The 24,068-nt window shown below is 38.5% G+C and overlaps 1 protein-coding gene across 1 annotated transcript in view; it reads left to right on the top strand.

Moving 5' to 3' along the window:
- Nucleotides 1-1,693: 1,693 nt before the first annotated feature.
- The window catches only part of LOC121399044 (agouti-signaling protein-like), a 70,946-nt gene continuing 48,571 nt past the window's right edge, over nucleotides 1,694-24,068 (top strand). Inside the window, exon 1 of the mRNA XM_041578837.1 lies at nucleotides 1,694-1,965. The gene's annotated coding sequence lies outside the window, so the exon portion shown is untranslated. The remainder of the gene's footprint in view (nucleotides 1,966-24,068) is intronic.

Raw genomic sequence — 24,068 nt, 5'->3', positions numbered from 1 at the left:
CTGGGGAGGGGAAAGACGTGTAGAAGAAGCTCCGCCCTCCCCACACGATTCTGCAGCTTCCTGACAACAGTGGGGACCCGGCTACAGAGTGAGTACAGCAGCCGGGCCCCCTTAAGACCCAAAAATCACGGGGCCCGGGACAACTGTCCCCCCTAGTCCCCCCCCCGATGGCAGCCCTGTGTAGCAGCAAATACATTAACCTACACAAGGCTGGGAAAGCTTCATAACATTTTAGTTATTTTGCCCTATACAAGTGCCCACTTTAGGTGCCATATGTTAGGAAATGTAGGGGGGAAGGAAGGTACCCCCCAAAAAATTTACGATCTTTTTCATCCTATCACCCTTTAAAAAGATGCCAGCGTTTTTTGGGACTTAGAAAAATGTAAACTTTTTTTGAAGCAAGCCCTATCTACTCTATTGCACTTAGACTGGTCTGAGGTGGCGAAGGCAAGTCTGGCGCAAGAGGTAACATTCAGTAAAATCCGCAAGTTAGTGAATTAGCGTAGTTACATCCCTTATCCATAGCGCAGCTTCGCCTGGCGTAAGGGTGCAAAGTAGCACTACAGTAGGTCCCATTCGCTACCAAATTTACGCCAGCACCCATTAGTAAATCGGCGAAGTAACGAAATTATGTCACGCTGGCGAATGTTAAAAGTTAAAGGAGTTAAAAGGAGGGTTATATGGAGCAAATAGGAGGAGTAATAGGGAAGGTAACATGGAGCAATAGGAGGAGTAATAGTGAAATTTATATAAAGCAATAAAGGAGTTATAGGGAGGGTTATATGGAGCAAAAGGAGGAGTTATAGGGAGGGTTATAGGGAACAATAGAAGAAATTATAGAGAGAGTTATATGGAGCAATAGGAGGAGTTAAAAACAGGGTTATATGGAGCAATAGGGAAGGAGGAGTTATGAGGCTGTGCATATGGAGGCACATATTGAGCATTAAGATGAGTCAAAGGATGGTATTATATTAGGTGTAGAATAAAGTGTTGAGCAAGGTATTATCTACAATTTGAGACTGAGAGATAGAGATTTTATAAAGAGTAGATACATGGAGGAGTAATAGCTATACATTGAGTAGTTCTATGACCTAATTAAGAGGAGCTTTAGAAAGCCTAGAAATTAATTATAGGGGTCAAGGAGGAGGAATTAGAAGCATGATTCACAACATATGTAACATATAATATGTCGTGAAATTGTTAAAATCCTGTTTCTTAATGTTCTCTACCTCTCTTCTCCCCGAGACAAGCAGCCCCCCTCAGTCAGCTCTTGGATTTCAGAAGCCAGCAAAATGATTAACCCCATGAGCAAATCGCAAACTTCTGAGTGATTAACCCCATGAGCAAATCGCAAACTTCTGATGCAGATCTAAAGCAAAACATTTTGCAAGTCCCTAATTCCCAAGCAAGGAGGATGTGTAATATAGAGTTACCTACAGTAACAGACTTAACACGCAGTTGCCTCAGTGCTTTATGGTCAAGGTCTAATTGTCTATTTCATGCACATCTGCTACTTCACCCTTTGGGGTTTGGTTGAAAAAACAAACTTTGTCAAAACTTTCTTAAAGCAGAAAGGTAAATTAACTCTGAAAAAGGGGCTGGAAATTAGCCTCTAAGGAGCTTTACTGCTCCAGAAAAACAAGAAACTGGAGTCTGCATTTACATACACCGCCTTCTGCATCGTTCTCTTCATGCTGATCCTTTCTGCCTCCTTTCAAGCTGGTTATACTGGAGAAAGTTGAGGGGCAGGCTACAGAAATTTGTCCCATTCTTCCTAGAGCCCTCAGGTTTCACCCCCCTATCATTTCTGCAGTTAAATTGTCGCCATGGTGTAAGCTTGTTAGTCATTCCCTTTAGTAGTTTTTTTTATTGGTTAAAATTACTTTCAGTCCTTTTTTTTTTCTACTCTGACGTCCTGACATTTTACATCCAAGAAAGTCGACCCTTCACTTCGTACACAGTCAGGTAGGTGATTGAACCTTTATTGTCACTGGGCATTTTATGTTACTGTCTTTATGTACGAAAGTGGGTTACACTGTATCGACATCTCAGTAACGCCTAATAATCCTAGAGTAGGGCCTGTGTGACAGATAGAAGGCATGCATTGCAGTAAATTACTGCTTGAGAAGCTGTTTCTCTTTCTCCCTTTCTCTGTGTTTCTGCATTAACCGAAACCTCTCCAAAATTTACAGTTTCTGAGAAAAAAAGGAATGACTGTAATGGTTTCCAGCTATAGAGTAATATCTACGATTCTCTGTGACCTAGAATTATTTACAGCACTGTAATGATTATTAAAACAAAAAGAGATAGCATTTATTGGCTAACTGACATATTTAGGAATGCAAGCATTTGAGAGAAAAAAAATAGTAATTACTAAACATTTCATTAAGAACACAGTACAAATATATACTGGATTTACAAATATGATTTTAAATTAAATGCATACAAAATACATTTATTTGCAGCAGCCAGGTACCTTAGCCCTCAAACATACCTGGGCTTGTTCTGCAAAGCAAATAAGCAGTTTTAATATGAAAATCTTTTATTATAGAAGTCTATAAAAATGTATAAAGCGCATAAAAGTCAATTCACTGATCTCTATCTATTTATTTGTCTGGCTGTCTATCTATCTATATGTGTGTATATTCAAAGAGAGAGGAAGAGATAGACAATAGACAGACAGAGAGAGATAGATAGATTAATAGATAAATAGATAGATTTTATTACATGTAAGTGCAATACTTTTAATATAGTATAATTATATATATTATATAATAATTAAACTGCCACTCATTATATACTACTCATATATATATATATATAGAGAGAGAGAGAGAGAGAGAGAGAGAGAGAGAGAGATATAGAAATAGATATATATATATATATATATATATATATATATATATATATATATATATAGATATATATATATATATAGATATATATATATATATTACATTATGGGGCGTATTTATTAAACCTTGAATTTTTCTGGTCAAATTTGTAAAGGGAAAACCTCAAATTTTTAGAGGAAAAAAAATGTGAATTTTTCGAGATTTATTATGCTCTGAAGCTGCTAAAGATTAGAATCTGAAAATACTCCAGTGAAAATCTGTCAAAATCATGTAAACGTCATTAGCAGATGGTCCCTTTAACAATTGGAACATGTATTTTACCTTCAGGATTCTCTATTGCTTCAGCCGCTGGTTTTTTGTTTGATAATCCAATAAATTTGAGTTTTTCGGGGGACAACTGAAATCTGATATGAGCATCAAATCGAAAAAATTTGCATGATTTGAATTGTCACATGAATTTGTCTTGACTTTATCTTGCACCGACTTTTTTCAAGAATATTAATTGGTAAATTAAGGGGATTCGGGTTTGGGAGTTTGGTCAAATTAGTTTATTTTAATATAGTAAGAAAAAGCATTTTAGTAAGATATAGAGATATATTGATGATAAATAGATAGCTAGATAGATAGATAGATAGATAGATAGATAGATAGATAGATAGATAGATAGATAGATAGAAGTGTGCGCAACTTTTGTAATATAGTTGGCATCAGGCTGTACAGAGTGCTACTCATTTGTTTATATATGTTTGTGTTCTGTGTAAAATAGTTACAAATCTAGATCTTTATGGTTAAAGACTTATAAGAATGTGTTCTGGTTGGAAGATATTTGGGAAAGTCCTTGAGTAGGGTAAATGGGAAAAGAACCTTCGAGGCAAGACAGTACACACTTGTGAACAAGAAGCAAGATAGTTCAAACATACAATAGATACATATAAATAAATAGATACAAACATACATAGACAGAGATATAAATAAATAGAGCTATAAATAAAGGTTACAGACACATGAATAAATAGCTGATTGATAGACACATAGGAACACTTATGAGTTAGCAATAGATGCTATATAGATAAATAGATAGACAATAAAATAAGAAATACTTGCTAATCTGAGGCAACACACTTTTATTAAGTAATTGTAGGTTAAATATAGACACATTTGCTCCTATACACTGTCTCATTCTATATATAAAGCATTTGGTACCTCAACAGGTAAGGTGTATCGTTAAATCAACACTTTATTTCTGTCGCTACAAAACTCTTTACAATAAATTTAAACAGATATCTTGATAATAAAATCTTTTTTTATTTAAAATTAAAGATTGATAATATCTAGTTTATTGTTAAAGTATGTACTCAGTATATAACGTTTTAAAAAAGGCAAATGTCCTCTCTCTCTCTCTCACTGTCTAGGAATGGATTGTGGGAGCTGTAGTATAAACCATTTGGCAGGAGTTTCCCACAAGCTCTGTAAGTGGTCTATATGACAGCGGTGTAATAGAGTTATGGATTTGTTGTGTATATGTATGATTGATGGCACGCTCTGCCTTTCTGCGCCTATATGTTTAGGGTTTAACTTATAACCAATCTGTGCTATGAAATTCAGAGAATTGCCTGCAGCGTTCAAGTTTAAATAGGCAAATTACATATACATTTATAATTTTGACAAGGACCAGTACTCCCTTTAAAGTGATTTACCTGATTTATTTGGAAACACAGCGATGCACTGTTATGCTCAATAAATCACGTTAATCACATGGAAAGGGCGCTGGTCCTTTTCAAAAACCTACGTGACGCTTTTGACCCTGCGCTCACCCTTTACAAATGCTTGTGTACATACACTATGGGGGTTATTTATTAATATTAATATATAATAATATATATAATAATATATATATAATATATAATAATATATTAATAATATAATTAATGATGGCTTTGCCACAATGTTTAGAAAATTGCAGCTACAAAAACAAGATATCAAATATATGCATTCGAAATTTGTAACGATGACTCTATTGAATTCAATTTATTCGATTTATGAACAATAAAATCTTAAACAGTCAAATTATGAACGCCACCTCCGAAAACCTGCAGAGGTTCTATAAAAGTCAAGAGGATGTGTATCTTCAGCATTCAATCAATTTTATTAAGGTTTTTTTTTGTTTACTGTAGTCAAAATCTTACAGACGCTTGCATGTGCTACTGATGGATCAATAGAGTTTAGTTGCGAATTTTTTTTAATATGATAAATTAATATCTCTCCTGTATGTCATATTTGTTTATTTATTTACACACCTTATAGATAGATAACTTGAATTTTTCCAGTCCATTCGGATTGATGCTGGTCAACGTAAATTACAATCACTGCAAGAAAGTCGGCTCTCGCACACCCTAAATGAAATAAAGTCACAGATACCTGGTGCGCTGAGTTAGAGGTTCAGCCACCTCACATAAAAGAAAATTCCAAAGGTACACAGGACTAATTGCAAGCAAAATTACCTAGCGTGTTAAATGCGGAGTGCAACGTTTCGGGTTCATGCCCCTTTATCAAGCATACTAATACAGATTATATACAAATAAAACGATAGCTGGTAAATGATACAATATGAAGTAAAGAGGGCTCTGCCCAAAAGAGCTTACAATCTAAAAGAATCTATACATATGTAAATAAAAAGAAACTTCTCATCAAGAGGCAACTTAACTCTGGGGACCTTCGGCCAAACGACCTTTCTGCCCTTCCTGTGAATTTGTTTGTTATTTTCTCAGTGTTCTGTGCTTTCTCTGTCAGTCTGCCAATCAAGCCCACACTATATTCCTGTTTGTTAAATAATGTGCCTAAAACGTACATACACAGCACAAGAGTATATGCGTGCAGTTGGAGATATGGGTAGTATGTTTATAGTATATAATACTATATTTTTTCTACAAATGATCTACCTTACTACTACCACCCTTACACTGCAAATTTATATTGATATATGTATTGAAACAAATCTTATGACTTCATGCGATAAGTAGTTATCCATAGAGGTATTGTACCCAGCATCTGAAAACATCAAAGAAATATAAAAGTCTTTATCCACATGTAACTCTTATTCACTGCTATCTAGAATTAATGATAATTAAAAAATATTATTTTGGAGCAGAAAGCTTGCTAATTTTTCCCTTTGGGTGCTAAGGCAGTTATAGGTGACTTTGGACGAATAACAACTATTCAACAGGACAATTCTTTCAGTTACCTGCATGTTTCCGTTGTTAATTTTGTTCTATTAATAAGGTCTTTTTCACATTTACGTACGTTATTGTATAGATGATTCTTACATTTTTTTATGCCTTATGCAATGATAATTGTTTGGTACTCTACATCCAAAAAATAGGATTGTGATTCAACATATGATATGATCTAAATAAGCCACCAGGACTGAATTTAAGTTGCTGCAGTTTTGTAACAAAATTAGTGTTTGCTGAAGGGCCTACAGTCAGGTACAGAAATAAAAAGGCGAACATTCCCCTTAGCTGGATAGAAATTGAAGGGAAAATGGAAAATTATACGAAAAAAACATTTAGTGAGATAATATTCATGTAGTGGGATTAAGCTTGAATATAATCTTTGCTGCATTATTGTTCAAGTATTAGTATCAAATTACCCCAGTAGGAAGCAAGGAAGCTACAAGCTGCGCTGCTTGACATAAGCCTGTGAGGAATCACTTCTCTACATTTCATATTGTTATTCTAAATTCTTTTTACAAATGCGGAGGTTGTATGACTTAAATAAGAAGCATTACAGTGTGTAAATTACTCTTGGGAAATGTTAGGTCTCAGATAAGCGGCGAGCAGAGATTTTATGAAAATATTACATTTGCACTATAAGAAAGAGGGTACCCAAGATTCTTTAATAAAATCATGCACACTGTTTTCATAAGCTAGATAAATCCATAGAAACATTTTAAACCTACAAACCTTGCACCATGCAATCTATTTATATAATTAATGTGCCCAGAGGGGAAGCTATTGATGCTATATATGACGGGGAAATAATTTGGTAAGGGGTTCTAATCCGTTCCCTATATTCCTGAGATAAGCCTAGGTCACCTAAAAAAATAAATATCTTTGCTGTTTATAGTGAGTCACCTTGATCATCCTAAATAAAATGAAATGTTGTCCTACAATAGATAAACATAAGTAAAACAAGATGCGTGTTTGGTTCTAAGTCATTGTTTGGGTCACAAAGTAGATTTTGCAATTTATTTTGGGAGAAAAGGATTAGAAAAAGCAGCTTTAGAAACTCTTCTGAACTATTGTATTCCCCCCTCATTTGAAAGTAGGTGTTGATGCTTTACAATGTCTTTAATTAATACACATTTACTAGTCCTCAACAACTTGAAAGAAATTGGCGTTATACGAATATTTAGGGGCAGATTTATCAAAGGTCGAATTTCGAAGTAGAAAAAAACTTCGAAATTCGACCATCGAATAGAATCCTCCGACATTCGAATGCAAAGTCGGAGGATTTATACATTGTACTCCGATCGTACTACGAATCTAACACATCAAACGATTTTATCGTACGATCGTATGATTTTCCCAAAAAATCCTTCGACTTAAAAAAACTTAACACACAGCAAAACACACAGGAGGTCCCCCATAGGCTAAACAGCAATTTGGCAGGTTTAAGTTGGCGATGTATTGAAGTCGAAGTTTTTTTAAAGAGACAGTACTTCGATTATCGAATGGTCGAATAGTCAAACGATTTTTACTTCGAAACGAAGTCGAAGTAAATTTGAAGTTGTAGTATCCTATTCGATGGTCAAAGTATCCAAAAAATTACTTCAAATTTCAAATTTTTTTTTTACTTCGAAAATTCCCTCCAATTCACTTCGACCCTTGATAAATCTGCCCCTAAATGTGCTACAGATTGAATTAATTTTGATATCTCATATAAACTGTTTAGACAGAACTGAGTTTTGTACTCGCGAAATAAAAGTATTCTGTTTAAACTAAAGAAATGGCACAAAGTTGTTATTGATATCTACATGGTAATTAGAGCAAAGAGGTAAAATGTTACCAATGTCCATTTTTGCTGTGAAAGATTTTTGCTACCTAAAGAAAATTCTTCAACAACCCATAAATATCACATTGAAATTCTTTAGAAACACCATGTTATGAGACAAAATGGTCATTATTTGGCTAGAACTGTTTTGGCGTTTAAACATTTTCAGTGATATGTGTTTATAGCCCAAAGGTTGACAAATTTTGTTTGATTTTATCTGTAACATTTTATAAATTGGCTCCAACATCCTAAATGATGATTTGATTCCAGTTGGTTAAACTCTAGATTTGAAACCAGAAATCCAACATTCTGGGCCTTATTTATCAAAATCAGTAATTTCATTTAAAAAGTCCTTCCAAACTAGAATCCATGATTGGAGCTTATTTATTACAAAAAAAAAAACTACTTAATTGGATTGGAATCGTACGATTTTTTTCTGGCTTTCTCCATAAAAGCCCGAATTTTGGGGATTTTTGGCCAAAAAGTTCTTAATAGTTGGATTTTTGGCCTAATTCCAGTGCAGACCACAGAAAATTCCAAATAGTATAGGGACCTCTCCCATTGACAGGTCTGAGATTTTGTATTTTCAGATTCTGACTTTTTCCTTTCTCGGGGTATAAAAAAAAAATTGAAAAATTCAAGGTTTTTTTTTCCACTAAAAATGTGTATTTTATATTAAAAAAACAAAAAAAATTTGAGCTTTGGCATTCAGACTTTAATAAATAACCCCCTCTGTATCCGTTTCTTATCCCAACACAGAATAATATTTTTCTTTCTCTTCTCTTTTCTTTTCACTTATGGTTTCTATTTGTGAAAACAAACATCAGGATTTTAGGGCCATGAGATATTTATTCAGATAAACTGTATATTTATACACAGACCCTCACAACCATTGAATTATTTCTCCCAGTACTGTAATATTTGGGAACATGCCGACACTTACCTTTTGCTGTTTGATTACAGTATGTTTTGAAAGCTGAAAGGCAAGTAGTAGAGAGTATCATGTAGATGTGTTTCAATATTTGTGTGCCAAAATCTTCTCTGCTAGTCAGAAACTCTGCATATTAAACCAAGACAACATGATTTAGGAATCTATTTGTCAAAGTTGTAAAGCTAGAAACCAAGATGTAGCAAAGATGAGGGAATCCAGCTGAGTTTCTGGATATAACCAAAGAAAGGTTTGCTTTTATGAAGGGATAGCTCTAATCAATTTCACTTGTGCCAACATTAATGCATTCAAAGTTCAGCATGTTGCTCACATTTTGCACACACACTGTTACATCACATACCTTTTGAAATATCGTTGATAGTTGTACAAATTATAAATTGGGTTGATATTTATCTACACTGTCACATGCTTAAAATAGTGATTTATTATTTTTTTTTTTTCTGTTTCATAGATAACAGTCATTGCTCTATATAACAATCCCTATAGCTCCTTTTATTTTATTTTACTTTCTTTGCTTAACAGCCTACCACACACTGAATAGTGACCATGTTATATAATATGCAAATTATTCTATATATTGTAAGTAAGTGGGCCCTGCCAGCCCAGATTCACACCCTGGTTTTTTACGCATGCATCAGTGGGGTTGCCGGACGGGAGGCCATGAAGCAGCAGCCCCCAGGGTCTGGAGGGGGGGCCCCTGAGGCAGAAGCCCTGGTGGGCCAAAAGCCCCCCAGTCCGACCGGGCCTTCATATACTGGCATTATATATTTCAATGAATCTTATTACACTATTATACACACATTATATAGATTTTACTGGGAATCCAAAAGCTTGCCCTTTATCAAGCATGATCTGAAATGTTGCCAGAATTGATGTCTACTTTTAAGCCAATAAAGCACTTTTTGCACTAACTGGTTCGCGTGTGCTATAGCAATTTTGGATTAACTGACAATTGATTTGGCCCTGGGCAGGTGGGCCAAATCTGACATCTGACACCTGAACAGGTAGATCACTCCAAGATGTTACTGTCTTTTTTGACACTGCTGCCTTGCACAGCTGGAATTTTAGGTCCAATGCCAGACAGGCTACGATATACAAGGAGATGTAGTATGGTTTCCTCCAGGTCCTCCATCCCTGAAAGACTTATACCGCACATTTGGGGTATAAAGTTGAGCACCACTGTTTTGTAAATGGTATATATGGTTCTAGAGTCTTTTAACAGAGTTATTTACTAAAGTCCAAATTTTCCTGGTTGGAGTTTTAAAGGGGAAAACACCATTATCTCGAATTTTTCAAAATGTAGTATACCCCAAGGCTACTAAAAGTCCAAATTAGAAAATACTCCATCTCAAATCTGCCGCGGTCATATAGAAGTCAATGGCAATGTCCCTTTTACAATTGGAAGATATCATGATCTGCACTGGGTTTCGTACGATTATCGGAAAAAATGTGGTTTTCAGCGAAAATCCGGAAAAATCATAAATTTCTAATTGTTTCACTAATTGATCGATATTTTATAGAGTCTTTACCCACACTGAATTTTTCTCATTATTTTATTAATAAATAAGATAAAATTGTGGAGGGGAGTTTGGTGAATAATAAAATAATTCAGATTTTAGTAAATAACCTCCTAAGTGTTGAAAAGCAGCATTTTGGGTACATAATAAGCATGAATTATATTTTGATTTAACTACCAGAGCACTTATTAGTTGAAATGGTGTTACTGTTGTCTTTATTCTGATGGCATTTGGGATTGGTGTAAGCCTTTTAGGGACAACCATGGTGATCATAATGCCCATCACTGCTGTCAACCTTTTCCTTTTGAAAGGGAAGCATGCAGTGTATGGCATGAGCATAATGGTGTAGGAGGTTATTTATGCGGATAAAATAATGATATCCATGATTTTCCCTGTAGCTGGTCACAGATATCCTTTAACATGTAGCCATTGAATATGCAGTTTGGAGACCATGAATGCTAGTAATAATGTTGCTGTATACTGCTCAAATGTCTCAGTTTATGGACAATCTGTAGGATTGGGGCATATTGGGGTGTGTTTGGGGTATAATTGGGTGCTGCTAGGGTGAACTGGAGGTTTCAATTTCATATTTTGCACTGTTGTAGGGTATAGATGTGCCTATAAAAAGTTAACTTTTAGTATGTTTTAGAATGGCCATTTCTATTCAACTTTTCATTTGGTCTTCATTATTTATTTTTCATAGTTTTTTTTTAATTATTTGCCTTTTTCTTCTGACTCTTTCCAGCTTTCAAATGGGGGTCACTGACCCCAGCTAAAAAAAAGCAAATGCACTTTAAGGCTACAAATGTATTGTTATTTCTAATTACTCATATTTCTAATCAGGCCTCTCCTCTCCTGTTCATATTTCACTCTCTTTTTCAAATGAGTGCATGGTTGCAAGGGTAATTTGGACCCTAGCAACCAGATCTCTGAAATTTGCACACTGGAGAGCTGCTGAATAAAAAGCCAAATAACTCAAAAACCGCAAACAGTAAAAAATGAAAACTCATTGCAAATTGTCTCAGAATATCACTCTCTACATCATATTTAAAGTTAACTCAAAGGTGAACAGCCCCTTTCAAACAACAGGAAACAGCTTAGCTTTTTATAACATTTTCTTACCATATCCCATGCAATTTGGGCAATTTAAAAGAGATTACAGCTGCCAACAGATAATTCCAGCAATACCATAGATAGAAAGGTACCCATGACCTACTAGTCCCATCAAAATCTCTTTCAATGCCCTGCGGCTATGAAGTGTATCCTGCTCCTAATTATATTTCTGCTACAAGAATTCGGACAGAAGAAAATATGCATTCCATATGTCTTCCCACACTATTCTAGGGGAAGACTCAAAGCCTTTATCGTTTTCTTTTTTGTAAAAAAAAAACCTCTTCCTTGCACTTATAAATCTTTGGCTGCACATGGAAGTTCTAAAACAGTCCATAAAACCAGAATCCACTCTGAAAACAAAAAAGGGGTTCAAAGTGAAAAATAAATAAATAAACAACTAAAATGATTGTGTTGTCCAAAAGGGATGGCAGTTGTTGCTTAGCATTTGAGAAATGAGAGAACAATTGCTTACTACTCTTAAATAAACTCTTGAAAATATGATTCCTTTGTAGCTGGACTTTTACATGCAAACACATGTGTTCTAAACAACCACAGTTGGCAGTTAAGTAGAACAACTGGCATATGTTTCAACGGATTCTGGACCTCAGTGAAAAAGTCACATGACCATGTTGCTAAATTTTCTTTTTTTGCTCGGCAACATGAGCTTATTCGTTCATTTCTAACCTCATTAGCTTTGAAGTGGGCAGAATGGGCAGTGTGGTTTATCCCTCATATTATGCAGAAGGTTCTTGAGAATGCCCATAAAATCAAGGATTACATGAAATCTCTGCTCCTAGCAACCAGTTAGGGATTTGAAGAGCAGGCTGGGAGATGAAATGAAAGGAACCTTGCCAGAGACACAAGTGATAAGAAATAATACAATAAAAAAAAATTACGTTTATGTTTAAGGAGAAGCTGTCTATTGTCTGGTACATGGGACAGTAAAAGCTAATCTTGTTACATTCAGAGCTACCATCATAAATTCATATTCCTTACAATTAGAAGTGTTCCACCACCTTTACCACTGTGATCTGTGATTAGTGCAGTGGACCCTTTGTAAGTGCCACCATGACCACATATTGCCCTGCCTGCTCATTGGCCCCTGAATGCAGCTATAGGGGCAGATTTACTTAAGAGCGAAGTGGTTAACGCTAGATAAACATCAGCGCTCGCCGCCCAGGACACAACAAGTGCAATCGACAATTCGATAGCGAGCGGGACCATCGCTAGCGTTCAATCGCACTCTATCGCCAGGCGACTGTTCACTCTACGAACAATCGTTACTCCGCAAATTCACTAAAGTGCTGAGTTTACTAAACGTTACCTCTTTCGCCAGAGTTGACTTCGCTACCTCAGACCAGACGAAGTGCTAAAAAAAGGCAAGATCTTCCTCTATCTTCTGTCACTTACATCATATCCTGTGTGCCGAAAATGCATTCAGGTTCCAAAAACAATGGCGACTTTTCCTTTTCTGAAGCTGAATTGCCTGCAAAAGTCCCAACTTGAACTTTTTTTGGGTAACTGGTTTTCTCCAGACATTTCCTAACATATAGAACATTCATTTTACAGTGGGCTAATGTTTAGGGCATTATTATTAACTCTCGTGTCTTTATTAAGGTTCCCTGGACATTTGTAAGAAAAAGTGGTAACTTCAAGCATTTGCACCAACATTTATAATAAGGATCTCCATACAACTTTAAATTACCAGCTGTAATCAAATTGACATAAGCACAAGATCACTAGGGAATTTTCGCTAGGCACAAGTGAACACTAGCACATCTTCGCTATGAAATACTCGCACTGCCGAAGTAACGCTAGCGAAAAGTCATCAGCGCTCGCCGCCCAGGACACAACTTCGCATATTAGTGAATTAGCGGAGTGGTAGCGAATTTGCGCCTGGCAAGGTGGTGCGATGTGTGCAAAGCGGTCCCTGGCGACAATTAGCCCTTTAGTAAATCTGCCCCATAGTATCAATATTATGGGTACCTATATCAATTAAAGCCAACAGCAACCCAGGGGGTATATCAAGTCATGTACATAAATATTGGCACCTTTTCCAAATAATGCAGTTCTGTTAGAAAATTGTTGAAAATAAAAATGCCATGGGATTCACATATGTATTTATTTTGTTTGCAGATGGAATAAATTACTAAGGGCTCTTACTGACAAGCGGTTGTAGCTGTGCTCCCCTGTGTTCTGTTTTTCTGCGTTCAGCCACAGGGGAGCGCAGGAATAGACACATTTAGCTTTTTTCAATGGGGCTGTACTCACACAGGCGCGTGTAGGCGCCGAACTCAGGAAAAATGCAGCATGTTGCGTCTCAACCTACGTTCGGCGCCTACACGCGCATGTATGAGTACATTCCCATTGAAAAAGGCTAAATGTGTCTATTCCTGCGCTCCCCTGCGGCTGAACGCAGAAAAATGGAACGCAGAGGAGCACAGCTTCAACCACTCGTCAGTACGAGCTCTAAATCTTATATTACACACAGATCCAGAACTGGACTGTGCAAGTTTAGTGGGACCTCTTAGAAGTTGTAAGAAATGTTTGATTTCAAGCAGCTGATTCTCCTCATTTGTCAGTAAACTCACCTGTGATGAGCTGCAGGTACCTGCTATATAAGAAGCTCATATTCAACCAGTTAGAACTGTCTGTGTACTTAATATGTTGGCTTGGACTCAGCTGGCGGGACACCAGAAGAAAACCAGGGGGCCCCACTGACCCACATGTCAGTATCTGCACCCCCTGCTGGCAGGGATCTGCAGGCCCAGGAAAAGAGAGGATGTACATGGTGGGGCGGGAATTTGTGACGGGGGTGAGGGTGGTGGGTCCTTAAGGAGGTGACTCCGGTGGGCCTTGGACACCCCAGGCTGAAATTGCCAACATGGAGAAAAATTAATAGGGGACAAAGAACTGTAAGGAAGCATGGACAATCTCAAGCTGCAATACCAGCTGCAGAAACCTTGATGTTCTTGTATCCACCATATGCAGTGTTACCAAGGAGTGTGTTACCCTACTCTCTTGAACTGGACACAAGTTAAAAATTGATCAAAAATTTCAGAGAATGACTCTATAAATTGTGGTGAAAGAACCTCGGTTAACTGCCAGACAGATTGAAGCTTCTCTTCATAGACAGCAGTTCAGTGACATACCAAGCGAGTGCCAGGCCCACCAGCAAAAATATCTTTGGAAGGGCCCAGCGCACACAACCAGCGGGAATCTTTAAAGCGGCAGTCAAGTAGTGCAGCCACATAAGAATATTTCATTAAGTAGCGGCTGGGGAGGGGGACATTTTCCAGGCCTACTTTTCCCAGCCCCCTTCCTATAGTAATGTCACTGCAGCAGTTCCAACCTACACCATATGTCACTAACTCAATGGAAAGTGGGACTATGAAAAAAAAAAAAAACAGACAGACCCCAGTACTTTGAAACATAAATTTGCACATGGGCAGTATCTCATGGCAACCAACCAGATGTTTGCTTTCACTGATCTGCTTGCAGCTGGCCTAAAAAAGGTAATCATGGCTTTGCTTCTATGGGATACAATCCAGGTGCAAATTAGCCCAGTGTTTATGAGCCCCAGAGTGAGCAATCTGAGTCTCTGTTGCAGATCAAAGGCACTCAGGAATGGTTTAGGGCAAGGCCAGATATGGCGTTTTTACGTTGCATTTTTTAAAAAAAAGCTCAGTTGGGCGTAAATACACCACTCAAACCACACGCGACCGTCAACATGAGTTTTTCAGCATGTATGTTTCTTTTCCCAACATGCACTTCTCATTGTTCTCGTTCCCCATAATTCCGCTAGCTGGAAATAGAAAAGCTATTTAGAAATAGAAAAACTATTTACATGCAAAATGGAGCAGGAATGGTCGCCAATTCGCAACGTAATTACGTCACCGCCCGTAAAAACATAAATTCGTCATTTATCTTGCGAGAATTTGGACACCATATTCAAAATACGCTGCGTATTTACTTAAAGTGTGATTTCAAACTTGCAGATCCAATAGAGTCTATTGATTTGGTAGTTTCTTGACGTATTGGCGTTTCTGCTAAAAAAAACCAATAATGGCATCCCGTGCCAGATTTTTGGCTTGCCAGCACCCTGTGTGAATTGCCATAGTGCGTTTTCCATTTATTTCAGTGGTAGTGCAGTTTATGCATATTTACACCCAAAGGAGCTTTTTTAAAAACTCAACGTAAATACACCATGCTTTGCCCTAAGAGACAAAAATGCTGGACAGGACTGAAGTAGCCAGTGAGTCAAGATTTAAATCTCACTAATGGCATCTTTGAAATGCAACATTTTGTAAAAGTCCAGCTGGAGCAGTTTGTAAAAGAAGAGTGGTCCTAATTGCCAACAGAAATATGCAGAAAGCTCATTAATGACTATAGAGCTCTTGGTTTCAGCTCTTCCCAGAGGGTGTGTAATAAAAAATGTAATCTAAGGTGTCAAGGTAGGTGTCAGTTTTGTCAATGTCCACGTTAATTTCACACTTAATAGATGTACACCATGCCTTTTTTTACTTTTCATCTTGCCTCAGTGGAATTTGCTCACTGTGCCAGTAGATACAACTCTTCATTCTCCTACAACAGCGGGTAATGACAACAAATCTAGTTTGCCAGTATGGGTGATTCAAGTATTGCATATTTCATGTGTGGTGTGCCAAAAAAAAAAAAAAAAAAAAAAAAAAATATATATATATATATATATATATATATATATATATATATATATATATATATATATATATATATATATATAAGGCAGAGACCAGTTATAGACCTGCTTGTATCTCTTTAGTATAAAGACAATAGGTCTATTTTCATATTAAAGGGGTGACAATTTTTTGCATATGTAATACATTTTAGTTATTCTAAACTCTTTATTTAGAATTAATCAAAAATTAATCCCTTCAAAATATAGCATTCATGGATATGTTCAATATAGTAAAGCCATTCTTTTATTCTAGTACTACTGGAAACATTTAGGAAAATGTCTAGCGAATAGTTTCTATAAGGAAAGCTGTCACCACTGATTATCTCTCCTACTCAAAGGGCTGAGTCGGTGGTTTGCTGGCACTGGTCACATAGTCACATAGGGCAGAGACACACGCTCAGATTCGGGGAGAATTAGTTGCCTCACGAGGAAACTTCAGGCGACTTCGGAAAAACGAAGCGCACCGATTGCCATCCTACCGGGAGGCAGTTCGGGAGATTAGTCGCCCCGAAGAAGAAAGGCTTGGCAGGGGTAACAGGGAATGGGTAAAAAAGGAAAAGAGTCCAGTGTAACAAAAAATGTAGGTAGTAACGTAGACTTATCAGAACTATCAGGGGGTCCAGGTGCTCAAGCCCCAGACCTTCAGCTCGGGGAGGCAATGTTAGACATGTCGATTTCAAAGGTAGACTGGCACAAAAACTGGACTTCACTCCATAAATACAAAAAGGAACATCTCAGAGGGAGGCCTTACGTGTTTTGTGCCTTCTGGGAACTTAATCATAGAAGTAGAGGAGATTTATCGCTGGGCGACTAATATCCCTGAATCTGCCTGTGTGCCCTGACCCTTAGTACAGTGAAAAAAATAAAGAGTACACCATCCCTAAAGTCAAACATGGAGGAGGTTTACTAATGTTCTGGGCTTGTTTTACTTACCCTGGAACTGGGCACAATTGTGTAACTACCAAGGAAACAGACCCTACGGATGGGGTCTGCTTCCTTGGTAGCCACCTGTGATTTTGTGCAGGGCAAGTTGACCACAATTTTGTTCCCATTTTGGATATCAACAGTAGAACCAAAAAGATTAGTATCTGTTGCAGATCATGGATATTTCAGCAGAGCCCAAAGCACTCTTAAAAAAGCACCAAAAAATGTTTAAAGACAAAACTCTGAGCATTTCTGAAGTTGTCAGCAAGGAGTCAAAATTTAAATCCACTGAGAGTATCCATCCAACCTGGGAGAAGTGGTTCAAAGACAAGAAGGAATGACAGTCATCTCAGAGAGATGTAAACAGCTCATTCTTGGCTATAGGAAGCACGTTGTTTCACTTATTCTTTTCAAAAGAAATGTTAAATCTGTTGGTGTCATATTTTTCAGATCTGAAAGGATATGTTAAGGTCTGAATAGAATAAAAAAGTTCTGTCATCTTAAAAGTCAAACAAGGAATTGTGTAAACCTACCAAATCACTTTTCAAAAAAAAACAAAGAGGCACAAAACGGAAGTGCACTAGGGGACATGCACTTCTTAGCTCTCTAGCAGTTTTATTCGAGAACATGACCACTGGTGTATGTGCACATTACAAGGTACATCATTGTAGCCTGTATGTCACAAGCGCCCGATGGCACTCCCGTCTCTGGTGGCGTTGTGTCCAAGATGGCTGCGCCCGCCGGCGCGATGAAGTCATTCGCTTTTGTGAGAAAATTTGAAATGAGAAGACGCTGAGGTCATGGGTTCAGTGCTCGATTATTTATATTCTCCTGGACTTTTGACCCTGCCTGAACCTTCTGAACCTGATCCTTGCTGCCTCCGAAATTACAGAGACAAAATATCCAGCACTATTCCCTGAATTAACTTCAATAAATCAATACTACAGGTAGTGGGGTTTCTTTGAATTTTATCAACATTTGGTTCTAATTCAAGCCTGTGCACCGATCACCGTTAAAATCTAATGGCCCTGGTGCAGATGCCCTGAACCAAACGCTTAAAGAAGGGAGCTGGTAATATAACCCCTAACTCCCCGCACAGGACCACAATTACATCTTCAAAAGATCAGAAACATTGCAAATCTTACCCCGTACCCATCGTAACCCGGGTGCCTCCGCCCGAGTCCGTCACTAGGGGGTACGTTGCCAGCCAGTCTGTAAAAAGAAGCGGCGCAGTCCTGGGCTTTTTCCACAGATCACTCAACTCCAGACCATACGTAAAATCAATGTACTTTATTTAAACATACGATTAATTATAAGCAGCGTCTGAGGATCCTTGCTGCCTGCCTACTGAACTACTGCCTGAACTCTGATGACGAATACTCATGATCCCTCTGGTTACCGCGAACTTGTACCTTGTCCTACAGCTTCCTCCTTGGTCCGGACTTCCCTGCGCTTGGAGCCGATAGGCCCCTGACACTGTTATTGGCAGTCTTTACTTAAGGCCATTGTACTGTTGCCTGGACACTTTCATAATCACAGTTTTGTAGCTGTTTAAAGGACATAATTATGGCATTATCATCTTTATGGTGTTAGCTTGCTAAAATGCTATATCTAATAAAAAAGCTTTCAAAATTCTGAATTCTTTACATAAACAAGCATAACATCAAAGAGAACCTCTTAAACACTATATAAATACACACTGCACCTAAAATTACAAAGTAATTTATCTCTCCAAGTTTGCTGCAAGGAAAGGAAAAAAGTTCCATATACTCTTCATGATAAACCTCTTATCTACACAATAGAGCTCAACCATATATGGCCACCATCAACCAGGCATACAGTCAGAGGAATTATATTATATAAACTGCTGAATGTCATTCGTAGTCTTACTTTTTCAGGGCAAATATGACACAAAAAAAAACATTACAGTGTCCAGCAATTTTATGGTTGGTGGTTGTCATCATGATTAAACAGCCATTGTGTACTGCCTCTAGTTAAAGGTATAAACATTTTGTTTTTCATTTTATATGGAGCTCAAGAGTTCTTTCAGCTGATAATAATTAAAGGTCTCCCATTTCATATTGCAAATATACACAAAGGGGTCCAGTCCTCTATTTTGTATGCTTGAGGCTAATTTGGCCAGATCAGTTGCACTTCCATTGTAATTGTATATTTTACGTAAACGTGGAGTGCTTTCACAACCCTCCTGTTTGTGTATTTTGTCTTTTAGCAGCGTTTTTATGCAAGAAGAATGACTAAACGTCCATGTGATTGTAGCACCCCTAAACCCATCTCTTTAATGGTGGTATTATGCCTTTAAAAATGGGTGTTGGTCTGGGCGGTCTCTTTCTTAAAGGAGAAGGAAAGGCATTGTACACTTGGGGGTGCAAAATGTTAGGCACCCCCAAGTGATTGTATTGACTTACCTGAAACCGCGGGCCGGTGCTGCTATCAGCAAAAAACTGCACCGGCCCGGGATTTTTCTAGCGAGCTCCACAGAGAGATCTTCTTCCATCTTCTTCTTTCATCAAGTTTCCCCGGGCAAACGCATGTGCAGTAGAAAGAAATAGATGACTTTTTAGTTAAAGTTCGGCTTTTCGTTCTACTGCGCATGCGTAACCGCGTGAAGAAAGAGGAAGCAGATCTCTCCTTGGTGCTCACTGGTAGAATCCCTGGCTGGTGCAGTTTTCTGCCAATAGGAGCACCGGCCCGGGGTTTCAGGTAAGTCAATACAGTCATTTGGGGGTGCCTAACATTTTAAAAGCCGCAAGCAGGGTACGACTAACCCTGTCAGACCATTGTTTTGGTCTTGGCCGTCTCTCTCCTCTCAGGAGATACTTATCCCAAGAAATGATACCATGCAGGGAAGTGCCAGCCTACAAAAAATGAGGCAAATAGTTAAAACCACCATGTGGGGGTTACTTTGAAACTATATAGTGGCTTGCCAGTTGTATTATCATAATTCTTTAACCAAAAAAAACTGTTTTTGAACATACATGAACTTACAAAGATACTAATTTACTCGAAATAGTGGACCAGGGAATGTGCATTTGTCAGTCCCTCTCTTTTGCATGTTTATTGCAATTGTGACTGTACAGTATAGCTTTACAAACCTATTTTCAGCCTTTTTTTTCACACCTTTAAGAAAATACTGAAAGTGTAGCCCTAAGGGTAGAACTCCATGGGAGATTTTACCTGCGATACCTTCCGTTCCGACGTAATGAGACTAATCACAGGCGTCACATTGGATGCGCCGAATCTAATGTAAGTAATACAAATGTCGTACATAGAAGCTGATTACATCCCACATGACTATTGGACGAAGACACAACATACAGCTTTTTATCCAACAGTCGTGTCGGATGCAATCAGCTTCTACGTGCGTCATTTGTATTACTTACATTAAATTCGCTGCATACAACGTAACGCCTGTGATTAGTCTCATCACGTCGGAACAGAAGGTATCGCAGGTAAAATCCCCCGTGGAGTTCTACCCTTAAAGGAGAAGTTAAAAGCCCTACCCCCATACCCTACATAGACCCCCTCCCTCCTCCCCCAGCCTAAAGGTGGCCATACACGGGCCGATAAAAGCTGCCGACAGACCGAGTCAGCAGCTTATTGGCCCGTGTATGGGACCCCCCGACGGGCTTCCCCGATCGAGATAAGGCCGAAAGTCGGCCAGATCTTGATCGGAAGGGACTAAAAATCCTGTCGGATCGCGGCCGCATCTGTTCGTTGACCGCCAGTTAGGCATCGTTAGGATCCAATCGTTGGGCCCTAGGGCCCACGATCGGATCTGCCCGATATTGCCCACCTCAAGGTGGGCATATTGGAGGGAGATCCGCTCGTTTGGCGACATCGCCAAACGAGCGGATCTCTCCATGTATGGCCACCTTAAGTGTTACCCCGGGCCAATGCCCCTAACGTTTTACTTACCCCTTGGTGCAGATTCAGGCATCAGAGTTTACTGGCGCCATCTTCAGCCGCTTCGGTAATCTTCGTAATGAGTCGGTCAGTTGGACACCAGTCTCATTCCGATGATGAGAAGAAGATGATGCTTGTGAACTCTGATGTCTAAATCTGCACCAAGACGTAAGTAAAACGTTAGGGGCATTTTCCCTGGGTAACACTTAGGCTCGAGGGAGTGAGGAGTTCTATGTAGGGGAGGGGGGGTAGGGGTTTTTTTTAACTTTAGTGTTGTATTCTCCTTTAAGGTGAAAGCTATGTTGTAAGTTCTTATAAACCTGCAGGGGAAATAGAAAGTGAAATGATGGTGTCTTGTTCTAGCATGGGTAAGGTAATAATTTTGTTGAAGGCAGGCTGCTATCAGTGACTGGCTTTACTGACTGTGTTGACTCTTACATCATGCCTAGCTATTAAACTGTCCAGGTGCCTGCAGTAACCTATTAATAATGTAATGCATATTCTGCATATTTTTCTGAGGAGCTTCTCACATTTTGGTCATGTAATTGCCCAAATGTTAAAAGCACAATTGCAAAACTGATGGCTTATGTAATAACCATGCATGCATAAGTAATTATGCAGACGATCAACTGAGAGTTTGTTTTTATCAACATTCTTTTAATTAGACGTTAGATAATTGATATCAATATTACATAATTAATGCGATAATTAATTTGCTATGGTAAATGAATAGTTACACACTTCAGCAACCAATAGACCCCCTTGAAGGTAAACTTGCTTTGCGGCCATTACTTGGTAGTTTTTAGGCAAGAAATGAATAAGTGTAGACTTTCCAGTCGTGTTTATAGTGTAATCTAAACCCACTGTGTAGTATAAGTTCCCAAATCATACTGGCCTGTAGTTTATTTTCCCCGAACAGTAGTGTGTACGTTAACTTTATCCTGGAACATATTGCCTTTTGATACTGTTCATGACTTTTCAAGGGAAAGACATAACATGCTAATTGTTCAGCTTTTAGAACAAAGATGTCTTTCTTCTTTCTGTGGTAGGGGAGAAAGTGTCTTTTATACTTTTAAAATCAATTCTGGCGTGGGAATCCTCTATCGCTGTGATCTTTTGCTGCCTGCTAATCGGGAGAGGTGTTATGTGGTTTATTAGTGAAATCTAAAAAGAGGGTTAAGTAACCTCGGCAGATATTTTTACTATTTTTCAAGCTATATAAATGTAAGCATGCTGCTGACTGAACAGATTATGTGTAACACTCAACTACAAAATGGAGTAAATGATGACTGGAGACCACCCACTGGTGTTCTGTGCTGTGAGATTGTAACAACCCTTCCTTAGCAACTTTTTCCCCTCTATTACAGTAACAACTTCTTTAGTTACCTCTTAACACAGGGGGAGGGGTTCTATTCTTTCCCCAGAGTCTAAAGCTCAATGTTCTGCTTCTTAACATGCTAAATGTGTAAATAAGTTCTTCTAAACATACAGTGTCAGACTGGGTTGCCAAGGGCCCACCAGTAAACCAAGACCGTGGGCCCACTTTCCAAACTAGAACTTCTCCTTTCCTCACACAAATTCTTTATTCTCCTTGTCTTTTATCTCTACAAACTATACTGTAATCTTCCATTATTAAGGCCATTTAAGATATAGGGCATGACCATAAAATTGGCCAAATGGTTAGAAGCAAGAGGCCCACTGACTCCTGGGCCCAACTATTTGAACGGCCCTGCACCAAGCCTGTAACTAAACATCTGCCTTCAAAGTTTTCTGCCTCTTGTGCTTACAGTGGCCATTTACCCCCAAGCCTAGCCCAAGGCCTGCCCCTCCATAAAAAAAAACACCTGCACCATGACCTATTTACCCCCTTTTTGGCTCCACACTAGAGCAGCCATGACACACCCAATGTTGCAATAATGCTGTACCCCTTGGCCAACCCCCCTCCCCCATCCCTCTACACCAGTGACACTGTCTCTCCACTAAGCAATGCTCAGTCCACTCTGTACTTCCCTTATTATACCCTCTCTTCCTCCTACTACCTCCTTAGAATAATACAAATCTGCAAATCCCATCAGTCTAACACTACCTTTGCCAAGCGAACGAAGTTGCGCTAGCATTGGCTAATTTGCATACGGCGGAAAGTTAAAGTTGAATGGACGTATATGTTGCAGCAAATACATTACACTACACAAGCCCAGGGAAACCTTAATAAAATAAAAATCAAAAAAAATAAATAGTTGTTATATTGCCCTTCACATGTGCCCAGTGTATAGTTTATGTGCCATATGTTAGGAAATGTATGGGGAGCCCGGGTACCCAAAAACTTTTTTACGGACTTTTGCAGCCTATCACCCTGAAAAAGTAAAAGACGGACTTTTGCAGCCTATCACCCTGAAAAAGTAAAAGACGTAGCGTTTTTTGGGACTTAGAAAATTTTTCAACTAAAAAATTGAAGAAGCCCTATACATTCCATTTCACTTCGCCTGGTCAGAGCTGGCGAAGGCAAGTCTGGCGGAACAGGTAATGTTGAGTAAAAGGCGAGTAAAAGAGTGCTAAGTAGCACTAGAGTCTATCTCCTTTGCCAGCGATGTTACGCCTGCGCCCATTAGTAAATCGGCAAAGTCCCGAAATGACATCACGCTGGCAAATTATCGATAATGTTAGTCACTTCACCCATTAGTGAATTTCCCACCATGTGTCCCTATTTACTCTCCTGTTATGGCCCCTGCCACTCCACCTGTCCTATGCTAGCTCTTCTGGACTACTGTATTGTGGAAAGACCACCTTAGTCATTCCAGTGCTGCAAATTTAATCTAACAAGCTAGACTCCATTTCTGTCTTTCATATTGCCATAGTGGCTGGATAAGAATCAAAAACATCTGCAGGAATAGAAAAAAAGCCTTGTTTTCAACCTCTGAAGGCCCCAGCATAATGGAGTAAAATTTGTTTCTACCAAATGAATGGGATAAGGCGATTACTACTAAGTTACCATAAAACTTTATCCTTTCCAATTTACC

This window comes from Xenopus laevis, chromosome 9_10S (genome assembly GCF_017654675.1).
Source record: "Xenopus laevis strain J_2021 chromosome 9_10S, Xenopus_laevis_v10.1, whole genome shotgun sequence".
Lineage (NCBI taxonomy): Eukaryota > Metazoa > Chordata > Amphibia > Anura > Pipidae > Xenopus > Xenopus laevis.
This window is presented reverse-complemented; position numbering and strand designations above follow the sequence as displayed.